Source organism: Pristiophorus japonicus, chromosome 11 (genome assembly GCF_044704955.1).
Source record: "Pristiophorus japonicus isolate sPriJap1 chromosome 11, sPriJap1.hap1, whole genome shotgun sequence".
Taxonomy (NCBI): Eukaryota; Metazoa; Chordata; class Chondrichthyes; family Pristiophoridae; genus Pristiophorus; species Pristiophorus japonicus.
The window spans coordinates 59,470,172-59,496,873 of NC_091987.1; the positions used below are offsets into that span (position 1 = coordinate 59,470,172).

Here is a 26,702-nt window from a genome sequence, read left to right on the forward strand (position 1 = left end):
AAAACAATATATTTATTTTAATGTCAGCCACGAACACGCGTCGTTTTTCAGTCAGACTTCACGCTCACAAATGAAAATGCATCCCATTTGCCAAGTCGTGGCATTTATGTGGAATTAAAGGTGTGACTTTAGTTCCCTATAGCACGATTTACATTTTTTTCCGGCGGGGACTTGATCCGTTAACAGATTGTGGTAAGAGGTCGAAAAAGTGGATTTCGAGCCTTGATTCGATGACGTCTGAACTCATTTAGGCGCCTGCCGAATGTTTGTCGACGCGTTTTTCGTGGTTCACGGAACTGTGTGGCCCATACACACATGACGATGGTTATCGCGCTGATCTCCGTGGGGTACAAACTAGTTAGGATTAACTGCGATCGTGCCGCTCCCCAGAGTCATTTGGCAGAGGCGACACGAATCTACTGATAAAGCGCTGCCTTCGTCAGTAGCACATTACCTCCAGAAACAGAGGAGGAGAAATTAGACACCGAAAGCGACAGAGAAAAGAAACAGACATCGAGATAAGAGATATAAAGAACGCGGAGGCAGAATAGAGATAGAGAAGGGCGAGGGTGTCGAGAGAGAAATGAAACAGCGAGGAAAGGCGACTGGGAGGCGGAGAGGGAAAGAAGACAAAGGCGAGAGAGAAAAGGGAGGGGGGAGGGAAACACAGGGGAGGAGAGGAAAGCGAAAGAGAAATAAAGGGAATCAGAGAGGCGAAACCAGGCACCCGGAGGAAAAGGAAATCGAGACAGCGAGAGAGGTAAAGGAAAGACAAATGTTAAGAGAAATGAACCAGAACAAAAACAAACCACCCGAGTCTGAACCCTGACAAGCATTTGGTTTGGGAGGGGGGAGGGGGGAGGGGGGAGGGGGAAGGGTCGATCACATTACCTGCAGGAAATCCATAACTAACAAAGTCAACTCACCGACCCCCACCCCGCAATAAATCTTACTTATACAAATAATGGTCCTATTATGCACCTTTCTTGTTGGGACGTGATGTTGTTTGGTGAACATAAAACAACAAAAAGCGCCAAAGATGATCAGAAATTCACGCCACACCAAATGATTTATGGAGGTTTGTCCCCAAGCACCAGATAAGACTGCAAAAACCTGCATCAGTTGAAGCCAAGCCCGTTCAGTGTAAAATCCCCTGCTTTATGGTTCCCCGTTTAAAAGCTGTAGTATTCGTGACCCTAAACTGCTACTAATCGATATTAAAAACGTCAACCAAAGTCACACCGTGGCCCATTTAAAACCTGCAGCATCGTTTTGAAATGATTCGCGTCATTGCAGTAACCTATTGACGGCACTCCCCTTAATCAGATGCAACTGGCGATCACAAGTTGACTTTTTTGAATTATGAAATTGACAGCAGCTTTAAAGCACACTTCGACAAAGTTAGAAACAAACTTTATTTTAACTGCTGGCTGAACTTTAAGTGAACTGTTGAAGTCGCGAAGACGGTTGCCTCAGAAAGCCGCGGCGCCAGCAATAATTTTATTTCAACAGCAACAGGCTTTAACTGGATGACCTCTTAAACAATAACAACGCCGAGGGATTTCAGTGGGGAGGGCAGCGTCATTCGTCTAAAAATGCACAATCAGTTGATGTTCATTGGAATTGATCTACGCGGATTTTTGCTGTCCCCTTCCAGTCTACACAATTTCATGTCGTGTTTTTCCCTTCATATATGCGTATACAGATCATCCACGGCTCCCCCTTCTGGTAGTTGGTTATGTTGATACCGAGTAAATTCAGCCATCTTACCAGCTAGCAATGAAGTTGAGTTAGTTATAATAGTTTATTTTATTGATATTCTAAAACAATTGACTGTAACCTGTAAATTTCAACATGGAATATATTGGTGGCTCATACGTGGGGAACTGCCGCTGCAGTTCCACATACTGCGGTGATTAAAGGCAATGCCAATGTCACATCACCAAGAACACTACCATGGACACCGACAAAAAAGCAAAAGGATCCTACGCGTGAAATACCAAGTTACGGGCACACACGTGCATCCCGCCTAATGGGGTCAACTGTTCAAATGTAAATGCTCAGGTGGATAATAATCACTCCGAATCACAATTTAGTTGCTTCAGCTAAAATAGTGCATTGTTTGTCAATATTATTAAAATGAAGATAGAAGAAGAATCACTCAGCAGGGAGTGGTGATTAGGAACATCTTTCACACAAAGATCACCTGTATTCCTCCTTCCCCAGAGACTTAAATTTTATACACGCAGCGCCGATTCGTGTCTGGGACTAATAACTCATGAATGCTGTAGGAAGGTAGAAGTTAGAAGACCAATATGTCAGGAATTTGCAGTGTTTTTCCATATGCTACTTCTACCAAGTTATGTATCTCTGTTAATGCTGCATGCATACACAAATATATCCTTATGTATTTTTTTTAAATATCTGCAGTGGGCATACAACATAGGACTGCCTGTTAAGTACTGTGATCTCATGACACAACTTGTAAGTGGTACCAGCTGGTGAGTCAGTTTTGTAAATAAACCAGCGATCTCTCCGTGTCTGTTGTACAAGCATATGTACCGATGCATGTAGGTGTGTATTTATACTCAATGAAGCATGTTTTAAGCTGGAAATATTTACTGTGGCCGGAACCTATAGTTCAATGCCACGTTTTATTATTTATCTGCCTCTTGGAGTTTTTCGCTATGAGAGCAATGACTGGCTGATCGGACTGTGTAACAGTCCAGTTATGCTGCAGCCTCTGCGTCAATACAACGCCATTTGAGAATAAAGGTGCATTTACTCTGAAGCTACCAGCGTGAATCCTGCCTAGCTGAAACCTGAACTGTAGCTACCAGCAGGTTCCAGCCGGGCATTGTCCTGTTTCGGAGAGCTCTCGTATCCCTGGATACAAGCATGGGTAGAACTGTGTCCCAACAGTTACAAATGTAAATGTTGAGAGAGCAGGAAGGGGACAATTTCCTTCCCCGCTCTAAACATTTAAATTAAGGTCGGGTAGGTTTACAAACGGAGGACATCGCGTACACGGTTTGACACCACGGTGCAGTGACAAACTGAATCAGCGTGAGACTAGCCCCTATTGCTTCACACCATCAAACTTGCAGTGTAAATGAAACCCTCCAGTTACACTGCTACTTCTATGTCAAAGCATACATATTTTGAGTGTGCACTGAGGATTCAGTAGTTGGCGAACTCACTCCTGTGCATAGTAAATAAAACGTGCAAGACCACCTCTACTTTTATTTGTATTTGGGTGCGGTTGAGATTTCACCCAGGCAATAGCCAGTTTATACTGGCTGGACCGACGTTTAATTCTGCTACTCTGGAGTGAGCTCCGTGCTTGTGTATTTACATGAATCCTCTTGTAGTAGTTAAACTTTAAACATGTGGGCAGCTGCGTCGGCACTGTCGAAACCTTTAAATTAATTGCACACTGGTTTAAAAAATGTCCAGAAGGTCTAAAAATACCATGGGTACTTTTAACATCTGATTTGACGCCACGTTGAATTTACACTTCAGGAAATCTCGCTCGGTTTTCCTCTAGTCAGATCAAGCCACAGTTACCGATTTACGTTAGCATTGGTGCGAACCAGAAACGTATTTGCATAAATGCTAAAGTTATAGTGTAAATGTACCCTTACACTGATTGGATTTTGTATGTAGCTGCGGCCTAACTTGGCCTCCTCGTCAGCTTGTGACACTTTTAAAGCAGGCGCCAATGTTAAAGCACTACTTCAGCATTAAAGGACCATAAACTTAGCCTTCTTTCGGTCTACGTCTGTGTTTATGGTGCACATGATTTAAACATTCTTCCTCTATTTATCCAGTTCATGTGTAGACAGGGAAAGTGACAAATGAACCTAAATATGACAAACATAATTTAACTGAGTAAACAAAATAAAAACAAAGTATTGCATGTTAATATAAATGTTAAGGGTTATAATAGAAACTTAAGCAAAGACGAACATTTTCCGAAGCAATCGGCATTACAAAGCACTGAAAAAGTGCGTATCAAGAAAGAAAGTAAACTGTAACAAATGATGATTACTAAGAGTTTTGAGAGCTCTAAACAGTTTGGCATGGATGTCAGCCAAGAGATGATCTGGCAACACTGCAAACTGGCCGGACACTAATTAACAGCACAACACTAATTAGCACATACCAAGGCTGTAATCCATTGTCAGCAGATATAGCACTTTAAAAAAAAAGATCTTTTCGTGGACACAACGTTTTTACCCCCAGTTTTCACCTTACCATCCTTACTGATAATCTGCGAGTCAGGTGGAAATGGAGCATAAATCCTTTCGAGCGTGAGGGCCTCTACTAATTCTACAATACAATTGATAGACAGCTTTTCCCTATGAGTTTATTAGGCAGTAAAGAGAGAGACTATAATCCAGAATAGATTCACAAAGGATTATGTAGCTGCTCAACACAAGTAGTGTGTGTGTGGGGGGGGGGGGGGGGGGGGGGCTGAATTTGCCCTAATCAAAGTGATAGATGTCAGCCATTCAGAATGGAAATGGAAAGCACTGTTACACTTTCTGCACTAAATGTCAACAGCAAGTATTGGTAGGTCAGGTATTGTTGCAGGTTTTACTTCTACACTTATGGCACAAAAGTGTTTCTTCCATGTATAGTATATGTGCAGTTGAAATTGCTGAGGTTCAAAAGCACTCCTTGTACTTTGGGACAAATTTTTATATATTGTGTTGTCATGAAAAGATGAAAAAAATGTATAAATCTCTCACATGCCAAGCATAGGTTATTTAAGAAATATTTATGGTACACGGTATTAAAAGTAATGGTATGGAGTAATACTGAGTGAGCTTTACAAAGTAGCTTGGCGACTGATTCTGGGTGGTAGTATGAGGGATATATGGCAAATAAATGTGTTAAATACAATCCTCCATACTATCTTGAAAGCTATTGTACATAACAGGATGAAATTATTTTACCCATGATCACCATGTAAATTAATCCTAGCATAGAGGCAGCAAATATCTAGGTTTTAGAGCTGGTTTACACGGGGATCATTGGTAAATGCAATTTTATTCTGTTACACGCAATAATTTGATTATAAATTGATAAACTTGATCTAAAATGGACAAATAGATTATTAGAACTGGAATATTATTGGATTAAGGCAGGCAGCATAGAATTCCAGTGGTTAGACTGATTTAGGGCACGACTGGGAATGGCTATTTACATAGCAACCCATGGTAAATAAGAGCGACACAGGGCCTTATTCACGTAGTTCCTTGACAAATAATCAAGTGTTTTGTCTTTTTACAGCTGCCGGGTGAAAAAGGTCAAAGTACAGATTATTTTACCAGTTGTTGGGTGAATATCATTCATCCATATCATTTTTATTTTCCCAAGAAACCACCAACATGGAGATCTACATTTATTCCTCTTGTCATATGGAACAGCAGTTTGACTATGAAATATATATTTAATGAAAACTCTAGCATATCAATTTCCTATCTAGCAGATACCAGCTTGAGGCTTATGCACACACATTATGGTTTCCAATGATGGCACATTTGTGCACGTGTTATTACTAACTACATTAAGTACATATAGTAATGACATTTGAAAGTTACAGTTGGAGGCTATCCCACCACCCAGTTAACTTATCTGACCAATAGATAGAAGGTGAATTAACTATTTAGTCAAAACTTTAAACAGTCCGATTGTTTTTTTGGTAGGACAACACAAATATATTCTTATTTCACTTCCTGGCTGATGTTCTTTTACTCGCTGTGAATATTACAAATGTTGTCATGGCCATATATGATTAAGGAGGATAGTGTTCAAAAAACCTTTTTTCCCAAATAATATTTATGTAAAGGAATCTTCACCCTCCAACCCCCCCCCCCCCCTACACACACACACACACCTTCAGAAAAGATCTTGGTGCATTCTCCCATCTGTACGTTTCAGTTCAACTATCAAATATTAAGAGCAGAAAATAATCTGCATTAAAGAGTCCGCTTTCGATTTTAATGTCCATAAGATTAACCACACTGTTCGGAATGGAGCACGACGCTCATTCGGCTGACCCATCCTTTATATGGGAAGGATGAGGTAAAATGTCACAAATACACAATATTTTATATGAAAAATCAAGGACGATAATCACCATTCATAATCATATCCATTCATAATCATATCGATTGCCTTAACACGAACAGTGTGGGCAGGCACAATAAAAATGTAGGACATGTCATTCATAACTGTTAATATGAGCTTATTTTTTTCTCCACTGTCCGTTCACGTTAAAACTCAAATATGAGAATTAACACAACGTAAATTGAATTAACAGTCACAGCATCATACCCTTAACTCTCTCTTGGGACCAAGTTGCACATCATATTACACAAGTGGTGAAAAAAAGATGATGCCATTTCTGGAAAGCACTTGTAAATAACGTCAGCACGCATCGCTTTAAAACCACTGTGCTATTAAAAAAAACACTCCTACTTCCAAATAAATTCTAGATTATCTATCCATGTGCGGACCTGCACCGTGGGTTATCCTCGACGAATTGTTTCCCGTAAGTTTTCTGTCTAGACAAACACATTGATTACAAATGTGGGAAAATTAGCAGAATTTATTATAGGACTAGTTATCTTGCCGACCTACCCTGGTAATTATTACACATTGCAACTCATTCTGGGCTGTTTGACAGCTGAAAGCGATACATAACCTCGGGGAAGAGGAGTATACCCGGACACATCACGTGCAGCCCACTGAGAAATGACCTTGAGGGCTGGTCCGTAAACACATGTAACCTTTGTTCTAATCTGCTGGTGGGATCAAGTTGCCGGTTTTGGAATAAAGGGGGAAAAGGCCAAGAGAAATTTCACTTTCAGAATCTGACCGAGCACTTTAATGAAAATGCTGTACTCCTATCCAAGAACTCGCGAGAGAAAACATGGCATAGAAAAAAAGCGGCTTTTTTCCATTGACAGCCTTCTCCCCAAGTTTTCTTATACATTTACTGGCGCAGAACTGTTGATTCTTGCCAGTTTAAAATGGCGGCAACCCGTAGTTAACCAGACTCTTATTTATATAAGTCCATATTTACAATTTCAGAGGGAGAAAAAAAAGATTCTCCGTAGGCCACTAGGCGAAGCAAAAAGTTGCAGTTTGGTAGAGTTGCACTGGGAGGCTTTGCTCAGGCGGATGGTACAAAGCAGTGTTTGTTTTTCAAGGGATCATTAACTCCGTTTGACACCTGTGTTCTTGAACGTTACGCGGAACCAGAAGCTGAAAGTCCGAATGGACGGACGCTGTTTGAGTTCCTGCCATTGAGCGGGTTGAATATAACACAGCGCAGCCTGCATTGCAACAGCCCGCGGCCAGCGAGAGAGTCCGGCCCGATCTCCCCATTGTAATCAATAAACCAGGTGGGCGCGGGGCGTGTGCTTATTGATGGCTTTGCAGCGTTCGCCCCTGAACATTTCATTCGCGACCAGTCTCACTCCGCCCAGAGATGGGATTAACTTTAACGACGGGACTTTCTCCATTCCGCACACACTCCGCGCCATTTTAGAAGCAGTTCCTGCTCGCCAGACACAACGAAGCTCAGCTCCGTGGGGACTGAGTTCATTTTCTGGCTGCGCTCCCCCTCCCTCCCTCCCTTCGCCATAGCAGTACGATCGCGATCCTCTCACTCTCGGTGAATGTGTTGCATGCCCCCTTTAAACAGGATAATCAGATTTACAATGAAAAGCTGGTTGGCCCGAAAGCAGAGCTGCCAGTCAAGACCGCCTGAAAACAAAGATAAATTCGAAGGGACGTTAGGATATATTGATCGCGGATGGTTGATTTCTGCATAATTGTAGAAGGCAGGCAACTAGCTGTATTCCCCTTTGACGGAGCAACAGCTTAGTCGGCAGGATCGATTAGCGGAAATCCCTGGGGGAACCCGAGAGTAGTCTGCAGGACTCCGCCAGGAGGATCCAGCAATCCTCATTACAAAAGCAAAGACCTTTAGGTGGGATTTCTTAAACGTCCCTCCGCTTTCTGCCAGCTAATCGGGGAGAAAACATAAATGTAAAGAGTATATATCCAGCAGATTGTTGTTAGGGAGAGAATGCCAAGTGGGACGTCACTCAATTAGATTTCAGATTTTGTTGAGACGAAGTTTAGTTTTCGAAACCAGATGAACTCGCGTCGACAGCATTATGTTACAGCGAGAGCTATAAATTTAGCTTGAATTTTATTTATCTCCCCGCCCACTAAACCTCAAAGAGACTCAAGCCAGCGCTGCGATTCACGCGACTGCCTCCCATTAGCTTCAGCAGACACGGCAGTCTGGTCAGGCTTAGCAGAAGCGGTTCTCCTTTCCTTCAGGATTAGCGGAATCGGCAGCTTTCCTGCACGAATTGGAAGAAACAACAGTCTTATCAGAACTAGCAGAAACTGCAGTCTGGTCATTGTTAGTGGAATCGGCAGACTTCCGATTAGGGTTAGCAGAAATAGGTTACCAGCAACAGCAGCTTGGTTAAGGTTAGCAGAAATGGATCGGTGGAAATTGCATCGGGATCGATAGAAACGTCTCGTTTTAAAGTTAGGCTGAGCAGAAACAGGATCCCAAACCCTAACCAAAATTCACCACGCTGCTCAAAATGCAGCCCTGCCCGGATTCATACCCTGCCGTAAAGCGGCCAGGCATCAGCAATACGTCCAAATTATGAAGTCTAAAAAAGAACATCCTTACCCAAGAGCAATGTCTTACCTAATTACAGTATAGTATTGTACCAGGTTAAAACAAAAACTCATCGTCCACCCTCTCGATAAAAAGTGCATTAGTTTTCGACCAAATTCTGGGAGGAAAAAGTGCTGAAAGCCAAACCATTTTCTATAAAATGATTACCCACACTTCGTTTCTCTATAACTACCTCCCCCCACCACCCTCGTCTTCCCATCGAGTCAAACACAGTTTCTTATTCTGACTGTTGTCTCTTTCACCGAATGGGTTCGCCATGAGCAGCCAGCTGCATCCAGGCCACGGAGGTGTCGGTACTTACACGTTTGGATCATAGTATTTCAAGATCATGAATGTGGCATTAGTTTGATCAACGTACCGTCCCCAACACCTACTAGTACATTTTATGAACGGGCTTTTATTCTGGCTCACTCTACTTGTGACAACCCAGTAAACAATGAATTAATGGAGTCCTAACTGAGTACTATCATTAATACGAGCTATTTTAATATAAAAGGCGTATCGTGTCCCTGCGTGCTGGTGTCCATTTTGGGTTACTATCTTTAAACAGCTGAAACTTGAGTTATACTGCACCCTGTGCGAACTCAATAGGTGTTTGAAAATTGTATTATATACTACCAGCAATTATCTGACTCTGGAGGGAAGCAGTTTGTGACTCTCTGGAGAAGGGGGTTCCCATCACTTGGGTTTGACATAGCAAGGAGTATAGTAACACTGCAGCGTTAACCCTTTAAAGTAAACCCTTACAGCTCCAGAACATTTTTCAAACCTACCAGCATTTAGGCAGAGGGGCATCCACGTGCAAAGCTCTCTCCTGGGGAACTGAACTGTAGATCCTGCCAGGCAGCATAAACGGGCTGGAACCAATACTACAGCTACAGTACAATGACATAGAATGTATAGCACAGAAACAGGCCATTCGGCCCAAGTGGACTATGCCAGTGCTAATGCTCCACAGAGCCCCACACCACTTCATCTCACCCTATCAACATATCTTTCTATTCCTTTCTCCCTCAAGTACTTATCTAGCTTCCCTTTAAAGGCATCTATGCTATTCGCTTCAACCACTTCATGGGGTAGCCAGTTCCACATTCTCACCGCTCTCCAGAAGAAATTTCTCCACAATTAGTGGCTATCTTATATTTATGGCCCCTACTTTTGGATTCCTCCACAAGTAGAAACATCTCTACGTCTACTCTATCGAACCCCTTTAGAATTTTGAAGACCTCTACCGGGTTACCTCTCTCATTCTTCACTTTTCTAGTGAAAAGAACCCCAGTATAAATGCAGTATTTTGCGTTGCTGCACTAAAAAATGCTTCAGTATATTGCAGGCTTGGAATTTATGCACTAGGAACAATACTCTATGTCAAACTACACAAGATGGGCAGGATAACTATTTAGAATGTTTACGATCCGTACTTAACTTTTGATATTTCAGAAGTGAACCCAAGTTCCCACACAATAAACAGGAAATACAAACCCGGCCTTGTGCGCTGGTATGTACACACATCGCAAATCCTCATATCCCAATGATCAAAATAGAGACATGTTGGGCGATACTTTCCCGCGTTTTCTTTGTACATCATGGATTACAGAGAAGAATGTGAATATTAGACAGCTCTTTGATCTAACCCTTCGATTGGTAGGTCCAATGAATTAGTACTTGCCTGCTTTAGGCTTTCAAAGTTGTGTTGCTCATTGATCTTTTTATCTCTTGAGGACTGTACTTCCTTTTCGGCTTCCCAAAGTAACAAGACATAGTATTTACATTATAACAACTAAAACTGACATAGCATTAGGATTTTCGTAGTTAGACGAATGAAAGGAAAGTACAGATCTACAGAGCGTGTGTGTATATTATTGGCTGGAGAGAGAACGTTGGTTTTGGTGACAGGGATATCCTCAAAGGGTTAATCTACTATTTAAAAGTGTATTTATACGATTTTTTAAAATCATAGAGCGTTATTTTTTTTAAATCCGAGTGACGGTAAAAATCACACTGGCTGTGGGCTGTTAGCTCTTTTTTTTAAAAAAAGGCGAGCTGGAGCTGGCATTAAAGGCCGTCTCCTCGAACAGATGTCAGATTATTTCCACTCGTCTCTCAGGATCACCGCTGTAAAAACCAGACTACACATTCTCCCATTTGAAGACCACGTACCCGCCCAACAACAACATCATTGTCTGTTCTTATTGCTTTAGAGTCTACAGCGGCAGCTGCGTTCTCTAATCACAATATCACCCCATTATATTTTATATATAAATATAAATATATATATATATATATATATACACACACACACACACACACAAAGCAGACACATCAAGCTGATTTCATCAAAACAGGCCCAAGACTATTAGCGAACAGGGGCCCATATTTCCTCGCAGTGTTTTCTCACCCCAAACCCAATTGCAACAAACTACAGGGATTCTCTCGTACTGTATTGGACGGACTTTGATCGTCGAAAGCCTACAAAACTATTTAAAGTTGCAGTGTCGATTTAGTGCATAAGCAGACCTACTGCATTTCAAAACGCATCAAACACCCTTTCCTTCAACTTACGATGTACAACACTGAGCGGATTTTCTTTTTCAAACTCTCACCAACAGAAAAAAATGTAGCTGCAACCACATTTTGCACGATCAACGCATCTGTTTCCATTCACAGTACAAAGCACTATCTACACCAATGGTATATACCCATAGACATGGATTTTAAACCGACCGGTTACTAGAGAGGGCGTATAATTCAATTGTGAGACAATTCATTCAGGTTTGTAACAGGAAAAATATTCTAAAACTTGATCAGATGTCTCTGAAGATTTGACCACACACGCTTTGTGCGAAAAACGGTTTTAATTATAAAAACCCTCATCCTCTTTAAGCCAATGTGTGATATGACTAGAATCTGGGGTTCTAAAGTCTTTCTATGACCGCAAAACACATCAACGCCATTTTTCAAATGCAGGGTGGGCATGATGATGGTATATGCAAGAACGTGCCCGAACTAGGTTCAGAAGTTCACTGCAACCAGTGCATTGAGATTGCGTCAGAGAGCCTATTTTTTTTACAAGAACATCTAATTATTTCAAATCATCAGCGTTACAAATCTGCTTGCGGAGGACCAATAAACTGCGCGCTGGGTTTTTCCTGTCAGTGGTCCCGTCTCCTGGCGCCTGTACCACCTGTGTAATTAAAATTGAAAATGTTCATTCGGCCTCACGTGACTCACATGTCCTCCCTTGTAAACTCAGCCTAATCTTCCACTTTTCAGAAAGCAGCTGATTAAAATGTATCGTCAGGCAACAAGAAAATGCTCAGTTGTCAGTGGTCTGTTTTCCTTCCCTGCTATTCTTTATGAAATGCTTCCAATACGTGTTGAAAGAGTAGATAAATAATTTATTCCACGCACGTTTTTGGGTGCATTTTGTAAATAATTTGGATTGCATTTTAACATAAAGGTGCCGTGCACTAAAGCTACTTTTAATAAGATCGCCATCCTTCAGACAGTCTCTATTATGTTCTAATACTTGTTAAATGCATACGACCTCCGTACGTTAGGGCTAATTTAGAAGCTGCGCAGTCAAATAGCTGCAACTTAAAAATACATTTTACAATTTTTTAAGTGATTGGGAATGTAAATGTTTTCTGCAACTCAAAAGAAAAATAAAGGATACCGTTAGCAAAGTTCGATGTCTGGACTTAATGCCATCTATCCGATAAAGTTAAGCCACTACACATACAATCACGCCCAGTTTAGAATATGCTGAGCATCACCACAGTACTTTTTATAAACGATAACGATATTACGTGACTATCTCAGTCAATCACCGTTAGAACACAACTCGATATTCACAGCGGAGACACAGGCAGCTCGTATCCTCCAAAGAGCTCAGCGATCCGTGCCTTCTCGGCCCTTTTTCACAAAGGTTTTTTTTTAACTGCTCGCGCTCTCAGGTTTCAGGGCTGGTCTCCCAGGGGAGGCAGGAGCGGAGTGCGCTTCAATCAAACCCTGACTTCTCCTCTGGGAGCTCAGCCTGAAATCTGATCTCGCCCACTTACTGCCTGCCTCATTCCACGCGTTTTCTTTGGGCGTAATAACCTTTTAGTTTATTGTAAACACAGTTGGGAGGGATGCTAGATCTTTGAACAGGATGTGTCGATTGTGAAATCAGTGGCTAGTGTACTCGCGGCACATTCTGGCCGGTATACATTAAAAGAGGCGGCCACAAGCAAAGGCCGTACCGAGTAAATAGGTAACCAAACCATCTCGTGATTAAATGGTTTCGTGCTTTCAGAAGGCCCCGTAAGAGGCCACATAGGCGAGCTGCTGCCGATTTGAAGGCAAACGCAGACGTTACATGGAAAGTGAGAACAGATTCTGGGAGGGCAGTCGCGAATATTTAAACATTGCGCGAAGAGCTTACTCACCTCACCCTCAATCCAGATTCTTAATACACTGGACAATTTCAACAAATTGCCATGAGGGGCGTTACGCTTATTTTTGCCCCACAACTTCTCTGTACCGTTAACGAAGGTGAATAAAATACTGACGAATACTCAGTACCAACCAGAATGTGTTTAACGTACTAAGGAATCAGGCATTCCCACAAATGCTTTTCCAAACTCTTGTACTATCATGCCTTTAGTTTTTTTTTAAATAATAGCATACTACGTTCCATGCAAAGAAAACATTACCGCGTACTGCACATCCATGTGTCTTATAAGCGTAAAGTGTATTTGTACTTCAGTGATGCATACAAAAACATATCAGAAACTGTTAATATTGGCAATGTGAATTGGGCAGGTTAAGCAGGGTCCAAGTTAATCAGGGTCCAAGTTAATCAAGCCACCGTCACCGATCAGAGAACAGAAATATTTAAAGAGACAGAGTTCAAAATAAGAAGAATCGGAAAATTCATATGACATTTTAAAAGTGAAGATCGTGATAATCCAGGTCACATGGGTACTTACGCATGAAACGCACACAAGAAATTTCAATAACCTGTCTTTTAGCAGATGCTAATTGGTCAGCTGCGCAGTACCAGCACTTTTTAAAAAATTACTCAATTTACTTGGCGTCAACAAAACGTAGATAAAACAATTCGGGACAATGTGGGTCTAGATTCAGATTCACAAGTCCCTTTGCTGTCTTGTGGTCTCCAGTTAATCTAATCTGATTTCAAATTCAACGTGACCACCATTGAACTATTTGAGATATCCTGATTAACACGTGCCTGCACATGACGCAGTACAGTTGTGCAAATACCCGCCCCATGGCAACATTTGATAGCAATTTGTATTTAGACTTCCTACAATTTGCTGGTGTCTGGAGTGCAAGGCGAGTGCATTGTATTGAAATAATTTCAGTTCAGATGTGAATGCTTCTATAAACATGTCAATATGTAATCAATTTAACATTTTACATATAAGTGCCTAAAAGTTATAAAATTAAGATTCTAAAGATCTGTACGTATTCAACGTATGGCTTATAATAGTCACGTTTTATAGACGCATTGATCTTTGTCCCTGTATATCTTTTAAACGAGGCATAATGACTAAATTCGCGTTTTTCTTCCTATTTTCTGCGATGTTGTCAGGTTATAGCACCCTCAAATAAATCCAATGCAATTGCATTAAAAAAAACTATTGTTTGAGGATTTCCATAATTAATATGCTGATTTCTAAATATTTAACTTGGAACATCTCCGTTCTTTAATCAAAGTGGCCAAAAACCTTTACATTTTTGTCTCTTGTGTTGTTTACTTTCTGCCGTCATAAAAGTCGTTGCTAATTCTGCTACTTGGGTAACTCCCAAATCATGCATTAAGTTGGGAATGTACAGCTAATTACAAGAGGGAGTACTTTTCACCCATCAAGTCCTAGTGTAGGGGACTTCGGCGGTGTAACTTTTTTTTTGCATTTCCTCTAGAGGATCCTAGAAAAGCATAATCAGATTTTGAAGTGTTAACAAATACTGTATTTGTCTCCTGGTTTAAGGGTGATTCTGAAGCCGGCCTCCTAGTTACCAGTATGCATTAACTGCAGCTTGTAGAGAACAATGCAAGGACAGTTACAAATGGACAAGACAGAACGTTCCCAACAATAGTCTTTCTAGTCTCTCATTTATCTAAACAAGCCGCAATGAGGCTCTGTGCAGCACTCCTGTTTGCGCCTAACTTAGTAAGGTACAAACCTTCATACGTAGAATTAAGCAAGGCTTTTGCAGATGTAAAAAATACACAAAGGAAGCTACTCAAAGTAGATCAAAACACCCACTGCGGGTCTCCTTATTGATGGAACTTTGTTCGGAATACGATATTTTATTAACTGTTAAAACACACGGTGACAATACTTGGAAAAAAGGTAATCTGTGTTAAGCATTCTATAGACCACTGGGCAACAGCTGAAAACTCGGGAAGCATGGGTTCAACACGCGCTGAAATGCAACTTAGATATTAAGGGTACATCGTGAAACTAGAGAATTAGCAATAGAACTGTTTTGAGTTGCTAACTACAAAATTCATTTTCTATAGATTTCTAAAGGTTATTTTGCCACAAAACCCAACTAGGCGATGGTGTATTTTATCCTATACATACATCTAACTTTTGTATGTTAGCGGTCACAGCAGCTGTTACGGCATTATGTATTCCCCGCAGCTGTTCTGATTAATTGTACTTTACAAACCCCTTATGTTTAATGTTGCCATGGACGTACACCGATAACATTAGGAAAAGTTGCATAATCAAATAGCATCATTGATAAATAATACACACGTAATAGATTAATTTGGAAAATGGTTATCAAGAGTTGAAAATGAGCAACACAATTAATGATTTCAAACTCTGCACTCTATTCTGGTTAAGCATTGGATTCAAATAATAAAATGTAACACACCATCAATGCCGAAACATTACATTTAGGGGGAAAAAATCGAACTGTCATTTAGCTCACCCTAATTTGTGTAAAAACAACTCAATGCATAAGTTTAAAATCCCAAAAGTTGGCAACATTGCGTCAAGGTACAGAGCCCCAATGCAGTATTTACATGAGCGCGTAGGTGGCGAGTCCAGTGACCGTCGGGCTCGTATGAAACGTGACCACGGATTGTTCCTATTGTCTGGCCGGGGTTAGATTTCACTTCATCAGTGTGACTGACTGCAGCATATAATGTAATATCATTTAACAATAAATGTTTCTCCACAACTAAGTAAAACTTGACGTAAGCATTCGTTTCCTTGTTATCCGGTTGCTATTCATTAAATGCACATCGTCCTTTGCTCGGCAATCTAAAATCAACCTAATAATTAACCCCTGCAAACCTTTCAGTGCCTTAATATGCGATGATGCTCTTCTATGTGGTACTTTAACCCATTCTTAGTAAAGAACTGGATATAAAATGTCAGTTTGTGGGCCCTTGCATGATAGAGAGATTCGATGTGCCTATGCACCGATGTGTTATTCTAAAGGGAATTGTTATTCTTGTAGCCAAATAAGTGTATCTTTGACGATGCAACAGATGTCTAAAACCAGTGCCTTTTTAGCAATGTTAAGCACTTATAACTAAAGGTACTGTAATATTCCCTTCTCTGGACACGCCATTTGTTCAGGTTGAATTTAATGAAACGTAGCTTGTTCGGTGTTTAGGTACCTGTAAATTATTTAACAGATTATTTGTAATTTTTAATTATTTAGATTGATAATGTCTATTAATATAACTTCTCTTTTTTAAATCTGCTCGAGTACACGAGCATCAGTGACATGGCTGATTTGATCTTGAATTAGAAATATTGACCCGATATCGACAGCCTGATGTTTACAAAATGGGACACTGCAGAGACAGTCGTGTGGGAGCAGTCGGTCGGTATGTATGGAGGGGGAGGGAGAACAGATGAGAAATCCCGAACTATGTCACTCATCAACCATGTGTAAATATACAAAATAAATAACCACCCATGTATCAAGAAAGTCGCATAAGTCAAAAAAAGTGCAAGTAGCGGATAGTAAACCTTACGTCACACAAGCGTTCATTTGCTTACAGTGCAGTCGACTTTTTATCTTTTCGATTCACTGATAATAGCAAAAGGGTTCATTTGTGGCCTGCTGTGTTGTTTGATAGGATGTGTCGAACCATTTGGGGGAAAATATTAGGTGGTAAAAACCCACCCCATGAGTATTGTATTGCTCCCACACGCTGTTACCTTACGCAACAGCTGATGCCATAAACTACAAAATCTTGGAATCTGACTGAAAATGTTAACTTGTTGAAAAGACGACACGAAAAGGATCTGAGTGAGTGGAAATCAGAAAATATGAAAGCGTTGGAATGTTTTAGTTTTGTGTGAAATATACAACAAACGCGGGGTAAATCTATTACTTGAGCGCGCCAACTTGCTGAGGTTCTAATGATGTAATATTGTCAGTACTTCAAAAATATATATAATTAGACCTAATTACTGGCCTTGGCCAGTGTGAAGCAAAGTTTATTACCTATTTTGTTGTACAGCATATGTAGTTTGTGCAAATAAGCTTACTTTAGTCGAAGAACGTTTGCAATAGTTAAATTCAAGCACCAATCGTCCCCAATAAACCAGTGCGTCTTTCAGATGAATCAAATAGCATTGGACTGGTATGCATTGTATGGGCTTAAACTGGTGACTGTATGTAGAAGGCTGCACAGCAGAAGCGAATGGTTTTGCGTTTCCGGAGAATAAAGAGACACATGTCTGTCATGTTTGTGTAACTGAATATTTTTTCTTGCCCTGACTAAATCCTACCAATCTAGTGCAGGTCCTGTGGAGGTATTTTAATTCCAATCTTCGCCATAGCTGGGTATTTTCTACTCGAGTTAGGATTGGGGACTCTGGCCAGTTGTTCTTAAAGTTGCCGTAAAACTTTCGAAAGGTATTGAAATCGACAAAAAGTACGTGTATATAATGTTCTCATGCAAATCGCCCATTTCAACTTAATGATTGATGTCCCTGATTTGAAACAGTCCCAGTACACAGGATGTTTGGCTTCAACTGGAATGTATAAGCTGCATGGAGGAACAGATCTCTGGCATAGTATGTTTAACGTGGATACATCCTGGTTTTGTTACGTGCCATTTCAAATATATTATTGTGCTTTTAGTAAAAGTGTAACCCAATGAGAAGCCATTGCGATTACTCATTGATAAAAGGCGCTGCACTTGTTAACTAAACAAGGCTAATGAAGTTTTGGCATCGCCTGCAGTTATAGTCAAAGCAAAAAATATCGTTTACTCAGATAAAAAGTTACGGTGAAACTGAGACTTAGGTAACGAGAATGCCGCTTAGAGTTGCAGAAAAGCTGAAATCATCTTGGTTGGAGATCGGCAGCATTAAGGTGTTTGTTTACATCTAACAGCGCGGCGGGACTCGAGAAGTCGCCAATTTAGTCGCTGTTGACCAAGGCATCTTGTGTAATCTAACAGAACAGCTTCACAGCGTCAAACAACAAACAATATTAGCAAAACCTTGAGAGTTGTAAATATTATAGATTCGAACATTTATAAATAACAAACATATATAATCGATATATTCCTCAGACTCTTGGATAGGAGAAATCGGTACGCCAGCGCTTAACAAGCTCGCAGGATACTGAGAAATCTGGTTGTTTTTTTTTAAACTGTATATTCTGATCGCGCAGACCGTGTTCACACAAGTCAGCGAGCAGACAAAAGGTAATGGTCCGGTTATACTGTTGGCACGTGTATCTCAATCAACTCTTTTCATTCTTGAAACCCCTTCAATTATTTCAGCATTACAAAAAGTTCGAGAAAAGGCCAATTTGCTGAACGAACGTGAAAGTACCCTAGTAGAAGTTCAGTAATTGTATAAATGCCATTTAAAAAAATATACCACATGTGTGTGCGCACTTAACAAAGTTCAAGTATATATCGTTTACACACGGTGTATCAAGGTACACCGTGTGTATCAAGGTACACGCGCACATAGCTACATGGAGGATGAACATACGTACAGATATGCAAACACACTGCACTACACCTACACCACAGCATGGCATTCTCAACTAAACTTTCACCCTCCGATCGCTTCCTTCACAGGGCTGCGGTCAGTCGTTTAACGAGACCTAGATGAGGCTCTGGTTTACTTGCCCTCAATTTTTTTCTGCGATTATCAGTCCCTCCTCCCTGAGCTTGCAGGGAGCCGGCCACTGTTGTCTAGACCGATCGATCACTTAGACAGAGACATACAATACGGTCAAAACCCTTCAGTCAGGCAGAGCTGGCAGTTGCCACACGGGTACATGTCACCTTCCAGGTAACCAGCTAGAACTAGAACAACCTTCAGCACTAGATCTCACCTCAAGAACATTCTAATAGACGCTAAAGTGACTATTACATGTTAGACGGACGGGCGGACGATGCATTGTTTATGCATTAAGATTCTACAACACAAACATATAGCAGCGTTACCTTAAAAGGTGCTCTCACAATAACCTCGAACACAGAGCTTGAACATAAATCTTCACTCTGTGAACCATAAGGTCCTTTGCGGTTACCGATCTCTCTTTGGTAATCGCTTAGTAAGCTGTAGTTATTTGTAAAATATGAATATATACGGAACTAATCCCCTGTTTCAAACGATCAGTACTACGTTTATAAAGGCTCTTATCTACTTACATTTTCTAAAAGGCACGATGTTTAAAATAACTACGTTTCCGTTATGATTTTTGCCTGTGCTGATTGTTGAGTAAAGATAACAAACGCATAAGTGTAATTCATTAAAAGCATTTGGTTAGACCCTGGGAGCGGAATTCAGCGGTTAAATCAGTCAGCGCTGTGTGTGTGTGTTTGGGGGGGGGGGGGGCGGAGGGGGATCTCTTTGCTCGGTTCGGCACTGCACGAATATCCTTAGTGGTGGAAGTGGTCCGTGTTCCTTTGTACGACAGAGGCAGAGCGAAACACAATTCGCAAAAGCCCCAGTTCCTCTGCGGACAATGTCGATCGTATTTTACAATTTTAAAAAAAATAGGTGAAATTGACGTTTACAAGGCAGCAACCTTACGGCTCAGTAAAGAGAGCGATCGATGTTGTGCAGTAACGTCAAACAGATCAGATCTTGTGCCAAATCACGGAGAAGTTGAGCTCGGAACCACCACGATCGCGCTCTGGTGATCCGAGACTCCAAACTTGTCCCCAACATTCACACGAGACACGCCAACGCCGATATTCGAGCCAAAGTGTAAAAACTGGGGGTCTACTCTTCCTGAAACTGAAAAGTAACTGAAGATCGCACGTTCCGAGGAAAGTCCGCACCCAGACATTCTCCGCTTGTCCACAGCGCTCAGCGCGTTCCCACAGCGATTTTAGTAACTCGAAAAGCCCTGTCTATAACCACTCCTTTCACAGAATAAAGCCTCATCTTACCTGATTCCAACCTTTCCACGTACTGGGATCAGCCTAATGCTGCGATGGTGACCTCTTCTGCTGCATCCACGTGCCTTTATGTTTTCTAATCGCCAAGAAAGGCAGAGAAGACTTCTTTCATCCGAGCATATAAAATATGCGCCAGGCTAAGCTCGGTTATCACCCCACAAAGTCCGGATATCCACTAGAGAAAAAAAATCCGTTTAAAAAAAAAAAGTCAAAGGAAAGGCCTTTTTGCTGAGCCTTGGCCGTTCAGCCCTGGCTCCGGCCGGACGGTGCGTGGCTTCAGCACCTCGGGTACTCGGTGCAGCTCCTCCGCGGAGGCTTCAGTGGAAATGCTCACTGTACAGGTGGCGATCGGCTGCGATCCTCTGGCACGGAACACTTCGCAGCGCCATGTTGGCTCCTCACCATAGACACCGCGGCCAAACGATCCGGTCTATCGGCTCACTCTCACTCCATCGCCCCACATCCCCCAACTTGTCGAACCTCGGGCTGCTGGCTTGCGGAGAAGTGGGGGGGGGGGGGGGGGTGGGGGGGGCGTTGACGAGAAGAGCCCTCCGGCAGATCACTGGAGCAGACGTGGTTCCGCGTCTACAGACTAAGCTGGGGTTTTTTTTAAATTTCCGATCCAGCCCTAGCGTGCAGCTCCGCTCCGAAACTGAAAAAACTCTTTACCCAGAAGGCCAGTCGTTAACTTCAATTACCATAAAAATCAACCCCGACACCAAAATCTCCAAGCCACCCTCAGCAGCGGGCACACCAGCCACTACACGCCGCAAAACGCTCACTGAGCATTGCACATTCTTTTTGTGTGCCGGAACATCGCAAAACAAAAACCCGTCTGTATCAGCATAGCGCATCACGTGAGATGTAAACAGCAAGGGCTGGATAAAAGTTTGTGTCGTACGTTTCATTCGGTTCCTGGTTGCGGTCGTGTGTGTTACTGAACTAACCACACTAACGTTGATAGACACTATATATATATATATATAAAAAAAAGAGATTTCAAAACGAATCGCTAGTTAGCGGACAGTCTTCAATATGGAAATATTAGTTCAGTGTTTTGTTTACGTTTTTTTCCCTGTGCATTACCACTGATGAGCAATTTCATGTTAAATTATTAACCACGATGCTTAAATATTATCCTGTTCATTCACATTTAGACACACACTCCCGTGTGTATTTCGTCCGTATAGGCAAAGTTGTAACATTTCCTATAATTTTACATTCAAATCAAATGTCAATTAGGTGATTAATCAGTTCCATTCTTAATTTGTCTTTAAGGCTGGGATCAACTGTATTTCATGTCAATTAGGGCAGAAGTCGCCAATGTATGGATTACTTTTAATCCTACTTTCCTTTTCAAATTTTCCAAATTCCAGCTAGTTTATTTGGTCTAATTGTACTTCGTAAATAAACATCGCTCATCACTATTCTACCGACCGAAATATAAAGATGCGAACCACCCCATTGCATTTATTTGGAAATTACAGCATAGTGCAAATATGTGGCACATGTACTTCGTCGTTTCCCCAGAATACAAAGTACACTTTTATAGGTTATAAGCTGGAGGCACGAATGATGAAAGGTGTAATCACAGCGCTGGTGCTCAGTTTAGTTAGTGTCTCTCCAGAGCTACAGAAGCGCTTCCTTTGCCGGTCTCTCGGGAGTTGACCCGAAGGTCAGGACGCTGTGCGCACGTCTCGCGCGGGAAATCTTCCATCAGGCGCTCAGTCACTCGTACACTCCCATTCACGCACAAGGGACACCTATCGATAAATGACATGTATACTCGCATTCACACGTAGTCACTGTCTCACACACACACTCCTACAATGACTGCTTTCCTCACACTTCCTCCCACGTATTCCCGCAGCCACACACACACTCGAACAGTCACACCCAGACACACACACACAGCATCCATCACATTCTGCCAATCACACACACCCTTCTCACACTCAGCCAGTTACGCAGACAAACCTCCAAACAATTGCAATTACATGTACACACTCTCATGCATTCTCTTTCCTTGGCATGACCAGTCCCATACTCCCACAATCGCAATCACAGCTTCTGAAACACTCTGGCAATCTCTCACACACCCAAACGTTCTCTCTCACGCTATGGCAAAAACACACACTTAACATTCCCTCCCTCAGTCAGTCTCACTAACTGCCCGAGTTACACACGCGCTCCCACCTTGTCTGACATAGACGTACACCCTCCTTCACACACACACACACAGTCCCTCCTTCCCTCACACTATTGCAGTCACACACACGCTCCCTTCCTCACTGTACCAGTCACACATACACACTCGCACTCCCTTCCGCACGTTCTCACAGCCTCAAACATTCGCACACACACACGCCCACACCACAGCCTCCCTCGCAACCACACACACATACTAGCATTCCCTTCATTACACGCTGATAGTCGCAGTCACAGTCCTCCCCCGCAGTTGCTCTCTCAGTCACGTATAAGCAATCACACACACTCGTACCCCGCACTAACAGTTCACAGCAGCTGCCTCTCGGGCTGCGTCGCGTTAGCAGAATCGCTCTCTGTTTCTCCGAATCAGGACGGAAACTGGGTGGTGTGAGGTTGACTGTTCTCATGTAAAAGACTGGGGGCTTCGATGCCGCCACAAGGAAGCTCAGTTGTCAGTTCGGAACGTATTTTTTCCCCTCTCACGACTTTATAAGATATTTTCTCAAAAACACGTTGCTTAGGTACCCTTTCTTCCAAATCAAACAACTAGAGCGCTTTGCGAACTGGGGCTTGTTTAAAAAAGGGAATAGTTACGGAACGTAGTTTCGCAATTTAGGGTTAATAACTTTGAAAAGAAAATTGATCGGAAGGGAATCTTTCCGGACATTTAAACAGCGCACGATGTACTAAGCGCCGCAGTTCTGGCAAGAGTTGAAGGCCTTTTTATACACATGTTATCATTTACACTCAGCCCTGTCTAAGTTCCGCTTTAACGATAACAGGAAAATAACTGGGGTTAGATTAAAAATGACACGAATGGTGAAATATATGCAAATACTTTTTTGATCCACTGCGTCGTTTGAAATTGCCCAGACCAGTCCTGTCCATTCTGCTCACAGAATGCGAGAGGTTAGATTCCCACTACAGTATCAAAAATGTTCGATACACATAACTGGAGGGGGGGGGGTCACCGAACCGACCCCTCCTCCCCCAGCGCCAGATTGTTACCACCAAAAAGATTCGGCACAATATTCAGCGCATTGTTTAATGTAACAATCATTCACCAGTTGGAGGTGTTCTTTCACAGCAATGTGTGTCAGATGTGGCGACTGCGTGACGCTTTACTTTTCTCGGGTCTTTCGTGCTGTGTACAGTTTGGGCTCCTTAATCACTCGCAGCCGAGCTGTTGGCCTACTCCAACATGCCGCGCAGTAAATGCTGCACAACTCCCATTACCGCTCCCCATATCCTTTTATTTCTGCTTTGATTTCTAGCAGAAGCAGTAATAAGGTTCCGACAGTTCACTTTAAAGAACACATCTTGTCAAATCTCTCGTTTCACATCCCAGTTCACGGAACCGCATCCTTCTCTCGGAATGAGCAGCGATACTAATATAACCGGCACCAGCTGATTTCTGTAATTCCCCTAAAGGAAACTTCGCTTTAAGAGGCAACAGCCAAGGCTAGCTGGTTTGTTATCTGTTCGTTACAGAACTGTGACCAGTTACGTTTGTTTCCACATTCTTTGTTCTACATTTTAGTTTTCAATGAAAATAAAGCCATGCATGTTTTAAGGCGATCGGTATATAAGGTCACCGTTAATAATGAGATTTGTGTAATTGGATATACGTTTCGGGTTTTTAAATTATTCAATGGGATTAAATCCCTTTTTTTCACTGAATGCAATTGATTATAGCGAGGGACCCCCAGCGAGAAGTGCGCCACCTGTCTCGGTGATAATGTTGCGCTCCACCACAACACCAGCACAGCGACTTCACAAGACAAAGATGGCGAAAGCTCCCATCCCCCACCATTCAGTGCCACTTCCTCCACCCGACCGCTTCACTGTTGTATGTACAGCGCCAATCTCAAGCTTATTACCAAGATCGAAACGCCTGTTTCGAAGCAGACGCAGGAAACAAGCAATGGAAGGCATTCGAAAGAACCGACACACCACGCCATACAGTTTAAACGCAGAACAAAACCCCCATTGGAAACATCTTCGCTTTGTCGGACACGTAAAGCTTTCTCCAAAGATTGCATTATTTTCAAGTTGCATACACGAACAAAGAACGTTAAATATACTGCAAAACGCACTTGGTGTGCCGGGGTAAGGACCAGACCGACAAAGTATCGCTATTTCATAACAAAACAAGGTACAAGAAAAGTCCAACAGCAACAAAACAAACTGCACAAAACTCAGAGCGCAGCTACATCTACACATTAAAAAACAGTTGCATTAAAAAGAGCAGCGATTTGCATAATAAACTACCGGAACGTTACAGGTTCGTCGACCATGAGGAACATTGGCTTCCTCTGCATAAACAGATGCACCTCTACACCAAGTCGGGTTTTAAACGTTATTCGACAGTCTTTGTATCACACTTCAAAGCTGCATTTTCTGACCAGACTCAAAACACAGGCTGTGCAGGAGTTCGATTTTGGTGAGCACGTCACATCAACCAAAATAAAAACAACACTCTGGGCTGAACTTTGTCACATTCGGCCGAGAACTGTGCTCAGCATTCGCCATTGTTGTAGGTTTTGCATTTGGAAAACTTACAAAAAAGTTAAAAATTAAAATGAGTAAGATAACTCACATGAATGGAACAGTAGCCCTCCCTACCCCATCCAAAAATACAATCTCTACAAAGTAACAAAATGCTCTTTTAGTATCGAGTTACAAAGCTTATGAGGTTCCTGCGTTCACAACGTCGGCTTTTAAAACAAGCCGTTAAACAGCACACACCATTTAACATGTTATTCAGACAAGTACTATAAACTTAAAAATGTCACAAATCGAATAAATTATGGCAACTAATCTCGAAATAGGAAATACTTCAATGTGATGCAATGCACAGGGTAAACATAATTTGTTTGTATATTTTGCAAAAGGAAATAAAAATATGTATGCCATTTTTCTCGCCGCATTCCCTATTTGCCAAGCTTTCATCTTCAGTGCCCATATCACCCGAAAATACTAAAAACATGTGATTATTGAAACTTCACCAATGTAAAAGGTTTGTTATGATCCAAAATTTGAATTGTGATCAATCTAGTTAATTATGTCAGTAATTATTTCTGGGGTGTAAATGGCCCAAATTGATTATAAAGGGATGTGGAAGGGGGCGATGTGGAAGAGGGCTAATCAAAGTTCCCACTCCTGGAAAGTGCGAGTGTATGGATGAAAAACAAGGATAAGATTAGGCCGTGAAGCCCTTGTGGTCAAATAACATGCCGACACTTACTGTCCATTCTTTATGGGACTAATTATTTGTACTGCACTTTTTTTTTGACAAACAGCCGTCCGTCAAGACCCGCCCCTCACTGCCCGGACTGCACTTTTCTCACCGACAGGCGACAAGCCCCACCTCCTGTCAAGCTCCGGCCCGAATCATTCCATGTGAGTGGTACCGAGCTGCGGGACCTGAGGCTCTGACTCTTCTTTCCCCCGCCCCCACCCCGAGGGCGGCGGGGGGGGGCGGTCCTGAGCCCGAAGGCTGGAGAGAGAGAGGGGGAGGGAGAGGGAGGCTGGGGCGGGGCTCGGGGAGAGAGGGAGACTGGAGAGAAAAGACAGAAAGAGAGAGGGAGGCTGGAGGGGAAGAGAGCGAGAGAGAGAGAGAGAGAGAGAGAGGCTGGGGAGGGGGAAGAGGGCTGGGGAGGGGGAAGAGAGCGAGAGAGGGGCTGGAGGGAAGAGAGCGAGAGAGGGGCTGGAGGGAAGAGAGCGAGAGAGGGGCTGGAGGGAAGAGAGCGAGAAAGGGGGGGGAGAGAGAGAGAAGGGGGGGGAGAGAGAGAGAAGGGGGGGGGAGAGAGAGAGAAGGGGGGGGAGAGAGAGAGAAGGGGGGGGGGAGAGAGAGAGAAGGGGGGGGGAGAGAGAGAGAAGGGGGGGGGGGAGAGAGAGAGAAGGGGGGGGGGAGAGAGAGAGAAGGGGGGGGGGAGAGAGAGAGAAGGGGGGGGGGAGAGAGAGAGAAGGGGGGGGGAGAGAGAGAGAAGGGGGGGGGAGAGAGAGAAGGGGGGGGAGAGAGAGAAGGGGGGGGGAGAGAGAGAAGGGGGGGGGAGAGAGAGAGAAGGGGGAGAGAGAGAGAAGGGGGTGGAGAGAGAGAGAGAGAGAAAGGGGGGGAGAGAGAGAGAGAGAGAAAGGGGGGGAGAGAGAGAGAGAGAGAAAGGGGGGGAGAGAGAGAGAGAGAGAGAAAGGGGGGGAGAGAGAGAGAGAGAGAAAGGGGGGAGAGAGAGAGAGAGAGAAAGGGGGGAGAGAGAGAGAGAGAAAGGGGAGAGAGAGAGAGAGAGAAAGGGGGGGAGAGAGAAAGGGGGGGAGAGAGAGAGAAAGGGG

General features: G+C 42.7%; 1 protein-coding gene across 10 annotated transcripts in view; it reads right to left on the minus strand.

Annotated features, from left to right (window-relative positions):
• bcor (BCL6 corepressor) overlaps positions 1-26,702 on the minus strand; it is a 344,096-nt gene that overhangs the window by 88,482 nt on the left and 228,912 nt on the right. The window contains exon 1 of one of the 10 annotated variants that reach the window (XM_070893432.1): positions 20,157-20,673. The exons of the other annotated variants lie outside the window; for them this stretch is intronic. The gene's annotated coding sequence lies outside the window, so the exon portion shown is untranslated. Of the gene's footprint in view, positions 1-20,156; positions 20,674-26,702 lie in introns of those variants that run through there. 10 annotated transcript variants of the gene reach the window in all.